The sequence below is a fragment of the Coregonus lavaretus genome (assembly GCF_964263955.1).
Source record: "Coregonus lavaretus genome assembly, chromosome: 18".
Lineage (NCBI taxonomy): Eukaryota > Metazoa > Chordata > Actinopteri > Salmoniformes > Salmonidae > Coregonus > Coregonus lavaretus.
Window position 1 is genome coordinate 14,557,919 of NC_140005.1, and position 14,578 is coordinate 14,572,496.

The window sequence follows — 14,578 nt, forward strand, 5'->3', positions numbered from 1 at the left end:
TACAGTGGGGAGAACAAGTATTTGATACACTGCCGATTTTGCAGGTTTTACTACTTACAAAGCATGTAGAGGTCTGTAATTTTTATCATAGGTACACTTCAAGTGTGAGAGACGGAATCTATAACAAAAATCCAGAAAATCACATTGTATGATTTTTAAGTAATTAATTTGCATTTTATTGCATGACATAAGTATTTGATACATCAGAAAAGCAGAACTTAATATTTGGTACAGAAACCTTTGTTTGCAATTACAGAGATCATACGTTTCCTGTAGGTCTTGACCAGGTTTGCACACACTGCAGCAGGGATTTTGGCCCACTCCTCCATACAAACCTTCTCCAGATCCTTCAGGTTTCGGGGCTGTCGCTGGGCAATACAGACTTTCAGCTCCCTCCAAAGATGTTCTATTGGGTTCAGGTCTGGAGACTGGCTAGGCCACTCCAGGACCTTGAGATGTTTCTTACGGAGCCACTCCTTAGTTGCCCTGGCTGTGTGTTTCGGGTCGTTGTCATGCTGGAAGACCCAGCCACGACCCATCTTCAATGCTCTTACTGAGGGAAGGAGGTTGTTGGCCAAGATCTCGCATTACATGGCCCCATCCATCCTCCCCTCAATACGGTGCAGTCGTCATGTCCCCTTTGCAGAAAAGCATCCCCAAAGAATGATGTTTCCACCTCCATGCTTCACGGTTGGGATGGTGTTCTTGGGATTGTACTCATCCTTCTTCTTCCTCCAAACACGGCGAGTGGAGTTTAGACCAAAAAGCTCTATTTTTGTCTCATCAGACCACATGACCTTCTCCCGTTCCTCCTCTGGATCATCCAGATGGTCATTGGCAAACTTCAGACGGGCCTGGACATGCGCTGGCTTGAGCAGGGGGACCTTGCGTGCGCTGCAGGATTTTAATCCATGACGGCGTAGTGTGTTACTAATGGTTTTCTTTGAGACTGTGGTCCCAGCTCTCTTCTGGTCATTGACCAGGTCCTGCCGTGTAGTTCTGGGCTGATCCCTCACCTTCCTCATGATCATTGATGCCCCACGAGGTGAGATCTTGCATGGAGCCCCAGACCGAGGGTGATTGACCGTCATCTTGAACTTCTTCCATTTTCTAATAATTGCACCAACAGTTGTTGCCTTCTCACCAAGCTGCTTGCCTATTGTCCTGTAGCCCATCCCAGCCTTGTGCAGGTCTACAATTTTATCCCTGTTGTCCTTACACAGCTGTCTGGTATTGGCCATTGTGGAGAGGTTGGAGTCTGTTTGATTGAGTGTGTGGACAGGTGTCTTTTATACAGTTAACAAGTTCAAACACGTGCAGTTAATACAGGTAATGGGTGGAGAACAGGAGGGCTTCTTAAAGAAAAACTAACAGGTCTGTGAGAGCCGGAATTCTTACTGGTTGGTAGGTGATCAAATACTTATGTCATGCAATAAAATGCATATTAATTACTTTAAAATCATACAATGTGATTTTCTGGATTTTTGTTTTATATTCCGTCTCTCACAGTTGAAGTGTACCTATGATAAAAAATTACAGACCTCTACATGCTTTGTAAGTAGGAAAACCTGTAAAATCGGCAGTGTATCAAATACTTGTTCTCCCCACTGTACCTAGATAAACTACCTACAATACCTAACTACAATACCTACCTACCTACAATCTAAATACATGGTTTAAGCTTTACTCGACACCATATAAGCCAAGCTTAACTCCCGCCAGAGAGAGACACAACCTCACCCGACGCTGTCCACTTTAATTTCAGAGGAACAGAGGAGGAATAGAATAAGTATACGGCTAAAGGCTTTAAGAACTGGTCTTCTAGTGCGTTGGGTACAGAGAATAAACGGGGCAGATTTCTGGGCGTTGTAGAATAGATTCAGGGCATTATGTACAGACAAGGATATGGAAGGATATGAGTACAGTGGAGGTACACCTAAGCATTGGGTAACGATGAAAGAGATAGCATCACTGGAGGTACCGATTGAGCCGGTCTCCGCGTTTATGGGGGGTGGGACAAAGAAGCTATCTGAGGCAGGTTGAGCGGGACTGGGGGCTTTACAGTGAAATAGTACAATAACAACTAACCCAAACAGCAATAGGCTAGGCATATTGACATGGGAGAGAGGCATAACGCAATCACAGGTGTTATTCGAGAGGGCTAAGGCAACAACTGGTAATGGCGACGAAAGTTTGGGCTGAGGCTAAACAGATAAACAGGATGGGGTACCGTGTAAAGGAACAGTCCAGCGGGCATCAGATGTGTAGCTGAGTGATCATAAGGTCCAGTGAACAGCAATAGGTAAGTCCGGGAGCAGTTTGTGGCTGCTACAGCACAGGCGAGCAGGAGGCACGGCTGTTGATTGCGCGTGCTAGCGGGCCGGTGCTAGCAGATGAATCTTCGTGGTCGTCGCAACGGGAAGCCTGTTGAAACCACATCAGACGATTACGTCGGCAGACCAGTCGTGATGGATCGGCGGGGCTCCTTGTCGACACTAGGAGGTCCCGTCTGGTTGACAGAGAGGTGGATAGCCGGGAGATGGGCCTGGCTCGAGGCTAGTTCAAGACGAACTGGTGCTAGCTTTGGGACAAGTGGTGATTAGTGGTGATTAGCCAACAACAACATCCATTTGGTTGCAGCTAGCTAGTTGTGATGATCCGGTGTTAAGGTCCAGTGATTCAGTGATTCCGGCAGAAAATCCGAAATGCTCTGGGTCGATAGCACGCTGTGCAGACTGGCCGATAATTGTCCAGGCTAGAGCTGGCTGGTAGGTAGTGCAGGCCACGGACAGTGGTGAAGACCGCTAACGGTGGCTAATAGCAATAGCTAATAGCAAGTAGCTAGTTAGCTGGCTAGTTTCAGCCGTGGGTTCTTGATAAAAGGTAAGAAATAATAGAATCCGTTCCACATTGGGTGAAGCGGGTTGCAGGAAAGTATATTTAGTTAAGAATGGCAAGTGAGAGAGAAATATATACAAAGGGGTTAAGGTCAGGTTTTTGGGTTAAGGTTAGGGTTAGGGTTAGGTTTTGGGTTAGGGGTTAGGGAAAATAGGATTTTGAATGGGACTGAATTGTGTGTCCTCACAAGGTTAGCTGTACAAGACTGTGTGTGTGTGTGTGTGTGTGTGTGTATGTGTGTGTGTGTGTGTCTGTGTGTGTGTGTTTGCGTGCGTGTGTGTGTTTATGCGTGTGTGTTTTATTGTTAAGTTTGATCATTAACTCAAATTCTGAATGTTATTAGTGTGAAACGTTGTTTTCAAGGTAACTTTTAACTGAGTGACCCAGGGTGGATACAGACAGAGAGGTAACTTTTAACTGAGTGACCCAGGGTGGATACAGACAGAGAGGGGAGATAGTTACACCCCTCTAGACTGTCTCAAATCTCGGGGTTAGATTGTGTGTGTGTGTGTGTGTGTGTGTGTGCGTGTGTGCGTGTGCGTGTGTGTGTGTGTGTGCATGTGTGTGTGCAGGAGCTCTTGTTTGGGTTGAAGAGATAAGCAGAGAGAGCCTGTCTAACTGTGATCTCCATTTCTATTCTCTAAACTAGGCCATAACACCCACACACACACACACACACACACACACACACACACACACACACACACACACACACAACATGGATGACAGCATCAGAATTCATTATAACTCAATGCTCAACATCTTTGGTTTTTAACTTTGTAATGAATAGTTCAGTGTCAATTCAGAATAGAATTGGCTGGAATGGAAAAGACTGGAGCAGAACAGAATAGAATAAAACATAATAGAATAGAATAGCTTATTATTATTTGGGAATATTTAGTTAGCAGCAGAGGCTGATCAGGGAAAGGCAGTGGTGACGCACCTCTGCACCTCGCCTGTCCACTTGTGATGGGGTCACATCCATCCCTCCAGGCCTCCCTGCTGCCCTGGCCGTCCACTTTTGATAAGGTCAGCAGGCGTAGCTCACAGTTCCGCCCAACGCTCTACCTCTGTCCTGTCCCCTTTTGATGAGGTCACGGCGGTTGGACAGGGAGATAGGGGGTCAACAAGGCCTCAGGGCTAACACACATTGTTTGTGCTAATTGTCAACCAAAAACGAATGTGAACCGTGTAGTGAGACCATTGGGCCCCTGTATATGTGGTAAGACAGGAACACTTTAGCACCAGGCTAGTTTTTCTTCACTTAAACCTTGGGTACAATTATGATAGGCCAACATACCCCCTTTGTCAGGCCTCCGGTCTCCTTCCCCACGTGAACCACAAACACACACACACCTGTCCGTCCAGGGCGGTGAGAATCCCTTTGACCTCCACGTGTTGTCAGAAGGACGTTCCGTTGACTTCAATCACATGCCGCAGTATTCCACGGAAAACACTCACATGTCCACTTAGTGTGTGTGTGTGTGTGTGTGTGTGTGTGTGTGTGTGTGTGTGTGTGTGTGTTAGCCCTCCTCCAAAGGTTACTGATGGCAGTGACAGGCTCCAGAAAGCCCTCCTAAACCCAGCAGATTTACCCAGCAGCTGCTGCTCTGGCCTGGGCCTCGCTGGCCTCGCACGTCCCCTTCTCTCTGGAGCTCACCAGGTGGACACAAACACACACACACACATCCACACACACGTACGCGCACACACACACCATGTGGGCCAGGGGCCCTCGTCCCCATACCAACCCGATCAGGGGAGGCCGTAGACGGATGGAAAGTTGGCACTGAGTCTTTAGGAGGCGTGGGAAAGGTGTGTGGATAAATGACCGCTTGTGCATACGATATGACTGTCACGTTCGTTTAAGGACGGGTCAGACCAAGGCGCAGCGTGAAATGCGTACATGTTTATTAACTGATAAACACCACGACAAAACAATAAACCAACGACACGTGATGTACTAAGGTAACACACAACAAACCTTACACGGAACAAGATCCCACAACTACACAGTGCCAATAGGCTGCCTAAGTATGGTCCCCAATCAGAGAACGAGCGACAGCTGCCTCTGATTGGGAACCACACCGGCCAACATAGAAATACACATACTAGATAATACAACATAGAACATACACAACAAAGAATATACACACCCTGACTCAACATATAATAGTCCCCTGAGTCAGGGTGTGACAATGACACCCAGATAGACTGGAGGAGATACACTTTAGAGGTTAGGACTTGGCAGCTTTCTCTGCCAAGCTTTACTTAAGGTGTATAGACCAGAGAGTAGAGTACAGTAGATACTAATCTAGGCTGAATACCGTACACGTCTGGTTCACCTCACTTTATAGCATGTATTCAATTCTTTACGTGCAAACTGTTGATTGCAGTTGTTTCAATTTAAATATAATATTAGCAATTGTACTGTGGATATGTGCCTGCTCTGAAACAAGCCTATTGCATTCTTGAACTGCTCCCTTTAACATAATCATAATCAGCTTTCAACCTGCTGTTTCCTGAAGTGTCTGATAGTGGTATTAGGGGTGGGAGGTGACTCTGCGTTGGTACAAAGCTCTCCATTGAGATGTGAACATTTCTGTGATGGTGAAAACCTATTTGTACAGGCATATAATGAGGTTTGGTTAAATGCAGTAGGCTATGTGTGAAAAAAACATACAAAGTATTTGTGTACCCGTTAGTTGTACTGTGCAACCATTCTATCATGTGACTCTAGACGTACAGTAAGATGATGAAGATCTGCTAAGGAGTTTTAGTTATATATTTGCTCTTTAGTTATATGCCGGGAGTCAACAACAATGATTTAATTACAATTCAGATTATATAGATTTTACCTTACCATAGACACACTGTAAAAGTGGAGTGAGAGAGAGAGAGAGAGAGAGAGAGAGAGAGAGAGAGAGAGAGAGAGAGAGAGAGAGAGAGAGAGAGAGAGAGAGAGAGAGAGAGAGAGAGAGAGAGAGAGAGAGAGAGAGAGAGAGAGAGAGAGAGAGAGAGAGAGAGAGAGAGAGTGAGAGAGAGAGATAGAGAGAGATAGAGAGAGAGAGAGAGATAGAGAGATAGAGAGAGATAGAGAGAGAGAGAGAGAGAGAGAGAGAGAGAGATAGAGAGAGATAGAGAGCAGTAATACTGATGTCAGCTAAGTCCTAATTGTAGGGAGAGATAAGGTTCAGAAAGGTCTGGTACCATTCCTTCCATCTACAAATACTGTAATACTGACTAAAAGGTATCTTAATGCCCCGATGCAGATCACATATCAGCAACAGTCATTAAGTGTGTGTGTGTGTGGGGGGGGGGGGGTTAGAAATTCAGTACCTTGTTTCATATGTATTATAGTGTGTACATACATTATACTGCTTTCTGACTGTCTCTTGTAGGTTCGTTTTCAGCTGTATTTTGATTTGTTTGCTATCTGTGTATTGTTTTATGCCTCCTCGGTGTGTTGTCACTGTTATCTTCATGCACACACACACACACACACACACACACACACACACACACACACACACACACACACACACACACACACACACACACACACACACACACACACACACACACATACACAGACACACACACACAGAGAGACAGGCTCTGTCCCGTGGGTCCTGCAGTGCAGGACGGCCCTTTCCTTCATGTGACAATTGTACCTGCTGCTAGGACATTAGACCACTTAGCCCCTCGCTCGCTCTCTCACTCCCCACCTCGAACCACCGCATGACACGGCCACGGTGTGTGTGTGTGTGTGTATGTGTGTGTGTGTGTGTGTGTGTGTGTGTGTGTGTGTGTGTGTATGTTTTTTGTGTTTTCTAGCCCTGCGCATGAGCAGTTTAGACAATCAGGCTATCTGATATCGGTAAAGTGCTGTCAATTGTTAACCCTTCAACTCATTTGGTGTTAGTTGATAAAAGGACCTATTGCATTTATCCCTCTCAGATTGGCTGTGTGTGTAAGGGTTAAGGTACAGAGGCGTCATTCACCAATTTGGTTTTGGAGGGGCGCTTACATTCTGTTTAAAATAAAGTATATATTTAATATTTCAACCCTAAACATTTATTTAATTACGGGACATGTACCCCATTGGGAATGACTTCTCCTCTCTCTCTCTCCCTCCCAGTACAGTGGTGTGCTAGTGGGCTGACCAGAGTCCATAGCGCCCTCTATCTATCTAGCAGTGAACTGCAGCCTGTTCTCTTTGTGGAAGAAAGCTGTAAAGCTCAGATTGTGTGTGTCTCTGCTACCAGAAACCAATATAACTAACTCAGATCACACACACATGCACCCACGCACACACACACACTCAACCGTCTGTAAGCTGACCTGAATGAACTTGCCCTAGCCTATTGACTGCTGTGATTGATTCCTGGTCGGTCCAGGACTGATCATTCCTCTACAGATGTCAACAGTCTGTGACCACAGGGACATCGTCATCTTTAACACAGTCATATACACGCATGCTCGCTCTCTGTCATGCATGCACGCACACACACACAAACCCAGTCGCACTAACACACACGCACACACACACAGTCACATACACACAAGTTTTTGTCACACACGCCCACACTCGCTCTACCTCACACACACTAACACGACTGCGGCACGCTGCTTCATTACTGAATATAATATCCTTATAATGCACACACACACATACACTCTCTCACATATACACACATTGAGAAACAGTGAGATATGTAAATGTGGCCTAAAGGGGTCACTGTCAACAAGGAGTAGACACTGTAACACAATCAATCTGGACAGACCACTACCCCCCTCGGAAAGAGAGAGAGAGAGAGAGAGAGAGAGAGAGAGAGAGATAGAGAGAGAGAGAGAGAGAGACATAGAGAGAGAGAGTGAGACATGCAGAGAGAGAGAGAGAGAGAGAGAGAGAGAGAGAGAGAGAGAGAGAGAGAGAGAGAGAGAGAGAGAGAGAGAGAGAGAGAGAGAGAGAGAAATAAAAGAGTCCCCTCTCCGCAAAAGTTCGGTCGTCATGCTGTTCTCAGAATGATGCCATCTCCCTCTCTCTCTCTCTCTCTCTCTCTCTCTCTTTCTCTCTGTCTGTCTGTCTGTCTGTCTCTCTCTGTCTCTCTGTCTCTGTTTCTCTCCCTGTCTCTCTCTCTCGCTCTCTCTGAATTCAATTAAATTCAAAGGGCTTTATTGGCATGGGAAACATTGCCAAAGCAAGTGAAATAGATAATACATAAATAAATAAAATGTTTTACAGTAAACATTATACTCACAAAAGTTCCAAATGAATAAAGACATTTCAAATGTAATATTATGGCTATATACAGTGTTGTAACAATGTGCAAATAGTTAAAGTACAAAATGGAAAATAAATAAACATAAATGTAGGTTGTATTTACAATAGTGTTTGTTCTTCACTGGTTGCCCTTTTCTTGTGGCAACAGGTCACAAATCGTGCTGCAGTGATGGCACACTGTGGTATTTCACCCAATAGATATGGGAGTTTATCAAAATTGAATTTGTTTTCGGATTCTTTGTGTGTCTGTGTAATCTGAGGGAAATATGTGTCTCTGATATGGTCATACATTTGGCACAAGGTTAGGAAGTGCAGCTCAGTTTCCACCTCATTTTGTGGGCAGTCTCTCAATAGCAAGGCTATGCTCACTGAGTCTGTACATAGTCAAAGTTTTCCTTAATCTCTCTCTCTAGCTCTCTCTCAACACAATAACCCAGTATTTGAATTAAACCGCTGTCCTCAAAATAGCTACAAACATAATACACCAAATGGAATTCTACTTAATCTATATTGTTAGTTTCTCTATACCATTAGACAGAGAGAACAGTGCAAAGTAGCAGGAGGAAATTGTGTGTGTATCTGTGCTTCTAAATACATTTATACTTACTGGTATCTGTGTGCTTGATAAGCGTGTGTGTGTGTGTATGTGTGTGTGTCCTGAGGGATTTGACTGAACACAGGTACGTTGTCTGTCTCTAGTCTAGCTGTGCCGTGGCATTGCTAACATCTAGGAGACCCATTTACATTATAGACACACCAATTAAAATCCATTTAAAATGGCCCCGACACACACACACAACGCTCCGCTTACACACACTCACAACGGACTGCTTTGAAACCTTTCTTTAGTATATTTTTAATCAATACTCAGCTTTGCTGCTGCAGAGATTGAATGTCTGTATACCATAAAAAAACATCAACAATCAATTGAAATGAATAAATTATGAAGATGTAACTTTTCCTAAATAGTGGTATTTCATGGTTTAGTTTGGGAAGAATTTGTGAATAATCGATGTCCATTTTAACATTTGTATGTCTTTCTATGTCATTTAGCTATGGCAAGATATAGAAAGGCTGGTTATTACGATAGCGTATCAGCGTTTACATTTTTGTTTTAACAGTTGAATCCGGTGATGGTTATTATCAGTGTTAAGGATGCGGTGTGTGTGTGTGGCCCTGGCCTTGTTCAGCAGCAGGTTGGTATACGCAGATGTGATTTGTCTGAAACTCATTTTACTAAAAAAGAAACCGTGTGTATGGGTGTGGACACACACACCCACACACCCACACACTGATACACACTGAGTGTATAAAACATTAAGGACACCTGCTCTTTCCATGACATAGACTGACCAGGTGAATCCAGGTCAAAGCTATGATTCCACTTCAATCAGTGTAAATGAAGGGGAGGCGACAGGTTAAAGAAGGATTTTTGAGACAATTGAGACAATTGAGACATATATTGTGTATATGTGCCATTCAGAGGGTGAATGGGCAAGACAAAATATTTAAGTACCTTTGAACGGGTTATTGTAGTAGGTGCCAGGCGCACCAGTTTGTGTCAAGAACTGCAACGCAGCTGGGTTTTTCATGCTCAACAGTTTCCCGTGTGTATCAAGAAGGGTCCACCACACAAAGGACATCCAGCCAACTTGACACAACTGTAGGAAGCATTGGAGTCAACATCGGCCAACATCCCTGTGGAACGCTTTCGGCACCTTGTAGAGTCCATGCCCTGACAAATTGTGGCTGTTCTGAGGGCAAAAGTGGGGTAGGTGTTCTTAATGTTTTGTAGACTCAGTGTATTTGCCAGCAGTGTGTTAGTATGCACAATGTATAAGGTTTTTATTTTGCTGTTTTTCTGTGTTACGGCAGGTAAGGAGAGAAAGGGAGAGAGAGAGAGAGAGAGAGAGAGAGAGAGAGAGTGAGAGAGAGAGAGAGAGAAAGAGAGAGAGCTGTCACTGCTAAAGTATTTGTTTACAGAAGGCTGCGTTGATTCCAACTCATCTTTGTCGATGCATATAGACTGAAGGATACATCATAACAGAGGTATGCCTGGCCAGACGTGTCTGTGTGTGTGTGTGCGCATATGTGTGTGCGTTCGTACGTGTGTGTGTGCGTTCGTTTGCATCTGCGTTTGTGCGTACACTACCGGTCAAAAGTTTTAGAACACCTACTCATTCAAGGGTTTTTCTTTATTTTTTACTATTTTCTACATTGTAGAATAATAGTGAAGACATCAAAACTATGAAATAACACATATGGAATCATGTAGTAACCAAAAAAGTGTTAAACAAATCAAAATATATTTTATATTTGAGATTCTTCAAATAGCCACCCTTTGCCTTGATGACAGCTTTGCACACTCTTGTCATTCTCTCAACCAGCTTCACCTGGAATGCTTTTCCAACAGTCTTGAAGGAGTTCCCACATATGCTAAGCACTTGTTGGCTGCTTTTCCTTCACTCTGAGGTCCAACTCATCCCAAACCATCTCAATTTGGTTGAGGTTGGGGGATTGTGGAGGTCAGGTCATCTGATGCAGCACTCCGTTCACCCACACCACATCTCACAAAGACACGGCGGTTGGAACCAGAAATCTCCAATTTGGACTCCAGACCAAAGGACACATTTCCACCGGTCTAATGTCCATTGCTCGTGTTTCTTGGCCCAAGCAGGTCTTTTCGTCTTATTAGTGGTTTCTTTGCAGCAATTCGACCATGAACGCCTGATTCACACAGTCTCCTCTGAACAGTTGATGTTGAGATGTGTCTATTACTTGAACTCTGTGAAGCATTTATTTGGGCTGCAATTTCTAAGGCTGGTAACTCTAATGAACTTATCATTTGCAGCAGAGGTAACTCTGGGTCTTCCATTCCTGTGGTGGTCTTCATGAGAGCCAGTTTCATCATAGCGCATCATGGTTTTTGCGACTGCACTTTAAGAAACTTTTAAAGTTCTTGAAATGTTCCGTATTGACTGACCTTCATGTCTTAAAGTAATGATGGACTATCGTTTCTCTTTGCTTATTTAAGCTGTTCTTTCCATAATATGGACTTGGTCTTTTACCAAATAGGGCAATCTTCTGTATACCCCCCCATCCCTCTGCTCCCTCATCCATCCCTCATCCCTCTTCTCCCTCATCCATCCCTCATCCCTCTGCTCCCTCATCCATCCCTCATCCCTCTTCTCCCTCATCCATCCCTCATCCCTCTTTTCCCTCATCCATCCCTCATCCCTCTGCTCCCTCATCCATCCCTCATCCCTCTGCTCCCTCATCCATCCCTCATCCCTCTTCTCCCTCATCCATCCCTCATCACTCTTCTCCCTCATCCATCCCTCATCCCTCTTCTCCCTCATCCATCCCTCATCCCTCTTCTTCCTCATCCATCCCTCATCCCTCTGCTCCCTCATCTCTCTTCTCCCTCATCCATCCCTCATCCCTCTGCTCCCTCATCCATCTTCTCCCTCATCCATCCCTCATCCCTCTGCTCCCTCATCCATCCCTCATCCCTCTTCTCCCTCATCCATCCCTCATCCCTCTTCTCCCTCATCCATCCCGCATCCCTCTGCTCCCTCATCCATCCCTCATCCCTCTGCTCCCTCATCCATCCCCATCCCTCATCCCTCTTCTTCCTCATCCATCCCTCATCCCTCTTCTCCCTCATCCATCCCTCATCCCTCTTCTCCCTCATCCATCCCTCATCCCTCTGCTCCCTCATCCATCCCTCATCCCTCTGCTCCCTCATCCATCCCTCATCCCTCTGCTCCCTCATCCATCCCTCATCCCTCTTCTCCCTCATCCATCCCTCATCCCTCTTCTCCCTCATCCATCCCTCATCCCTCTGCTCCCTCATCCATCCCTCATCCCTCTTCTCCCTCATCCATCCCTCATCCCTCTGCTCCCTCATCCATCCCTCATCCCTCTTCTCCCTCATCCATCCCTCATCCCTCTTCTCCCTCATCCATCCCTCATTCCTCTGCTCCCTAATCCATCCCTCATCCCTCTTCTCCCTCATCCATCCCTCATCCCTCTGCTCCCTCGCCTATCCCTCATCCCTCTTCTCCCTCATCCATCCCTCATTCCTCTTCTCCCTCATCCATCCCTCATCCCTCTGCTCCCTCATCCATCCCTCATCCCTCTTCTCCCTCATCCATCCCTCATCCCTCTGCTCCCTCATTCATCCTTCATCCCTCTGCCCCCTCATCCTCTCATTCCCTCCGTTGCCCCACATGTACTCCATTCAGGGTGGGAGCCTATAAGACTGAACTGGAGAGAGAACTAATACAAAGAAAGAGGAAGATGTGTTGTAGGAAACAGAGTTCAGCCTCCTGTGTGTGTGTGGAGCACGGAGCCAGTTGAAACAGGGTTAAGCCTCCTGTGTGTGTGTGGAGCACGGAGCCAGTTGAAACAGGGTTCAGCCTCCTGTGTGTGTGTGGAGCACGAAGCCAGTTGAAACAGGGTTAAGCCTCCTGTGTGTGTGTGGAGAACGGAGCCAGTTGAAACAGGGTTCAGCCTCCTGTGTGTGTGGAGCACGGATCCAGTTGAAACAGGGTTCAGCCTCCTGTGTGTGTGGAGCACGGAGCCAGTTGAAACAGAGTTCAGCCTCCTGTGTGTGTGTGGAGCATGGAGCCAGTTGAAACAGGGTTCAGCCTCCTGTGTGTGTGTGGAGCACGGAGCCAGTTGGAGACTATTCCTAAGCGGAACGCCAGCGCTCCTGAATTTTCTTAGCAGTGGGAATTGTGTCGTTCCGAGAAACGGGGATACAGTCCCCGCTGGGGTTGGGAAGGCAGGGAGTCGCTTACACACGCACGGAAAACATCCTGGACACAGCCAGTTCCAGGAAAACATGCCCCAATCATTCCTCAATCATTCCTCAATCATTCCACAACAAAGACATTCTGGAATCTGTGACTAGGAAACCTAATCCCTATTTTACTGCTGAGTGGTTATAGGGTTGTCTAATATTTGGCTCTTTTTTATGTAATTTCCTTTTGGATAGTGTGAAAGACACTGATATTCTATTGCATTATCAAACTAGCTGATGTAACATATCAGTGTTTCACCTATTGCTTGTGTGAGGCCAAGCTTTTATTTTTTGCATTCTAACTTAATTATACAATTTTACATAGCCAATAATTTTACCCTTTCTCCTTTGATCTCTTTATTTTTAAAAATATATATTGTCTCACTCTGTCCTACACAGGGCACATATGCAGAAATCAGAGGGTGTGCAAGCAGTCTGTTTAAACACATTACGGTCAGAGAGATTACTTCATTTTACTAATCTTCTCACTTACAGACAGACGGGCAGAGAATTAGAGAGCAATAGAGACAGACAGAGAGAAAAGGAAGAGAAAGAAAAATAAATAGATAAAATAAAAACAAAAAAGAAAGAAAGACAGAAAGAAAGAAAGGGACTGAGAAAATGACAGACATACCAATAAACAGATGGAACAGTGTATTTGCATGACAGGGCTTCATTCACAACGTTTGGTATCAACCCGGCCTGAGAGCCTTTATCTCTCCGCACAACAGAAAGAACTGATAACAACTGCCCTGAGAGAGAGACAGAGAGAGAGAATAAAGAGAGAGAATTAGAATGCACTGGTTCTTTAAATCCCCCTCTCCTCACCTCTCTCTCACACTCTCTCTCTTCACCGCTCACTCTCGTTATTCATCTGCCCCCTCCCGCCCTCTGTCTTATTCCTTCTGTCTCGCGCTCTCTCTCTCTCTCTCTTTGTCTGCCCTTCCTCTCCACCTGCTCGGCTCCTCTCTCTCTCTCTCTCTCTCTCTCTCTCTCTCTCTCTCTCTCTCTCCGTGAGCGAAGACCGAGCCATGCCTCTCTACCATTGGCCACCCGTCTACCAATGAGCAGCCCGGGCGGGCCAGAGGGACTACATATGCAAATCCTTGCTTCATTATTCATGAGCTCCAATTGTGGCTTTAAGTCCTTGATTAGAAGAGTGCTAGAGCTTTTGGTCCCAACCGGCTGGCTGCTGTGCCTGTAGGCTTGTCACACGGAGGACCACTGTGTCTGATTGCAGTGCTCTGACAGGAACGGAGCAAGAGAGAGGAGAGAGAGAGAGAGAGGAGAGAGAGAGAGAAGAGAGAGAGGAGGACAGGAGAGGAGGAGGAGAACAGAAAAAAAACTTTGATTTATAGAGGAGGTTTGCTCACATTATGGTGGCAGTGCGCAGATGGATTCCGTAGAACTTTCCCTGCCCGAGTGTTACTCTCTACACTCTGAACAAGAGTAGGTAAATTTGACCTTTTTACTATTTATGTTTTTACCTCTTGTCATTGTGAATGCCTTTGACTGTGTGTGTGCCCGTGTGTGTATGTGTTTGTCAGAGTAAGAGTGTGTGAGTGTGTATTATTTTGTGTGGTACT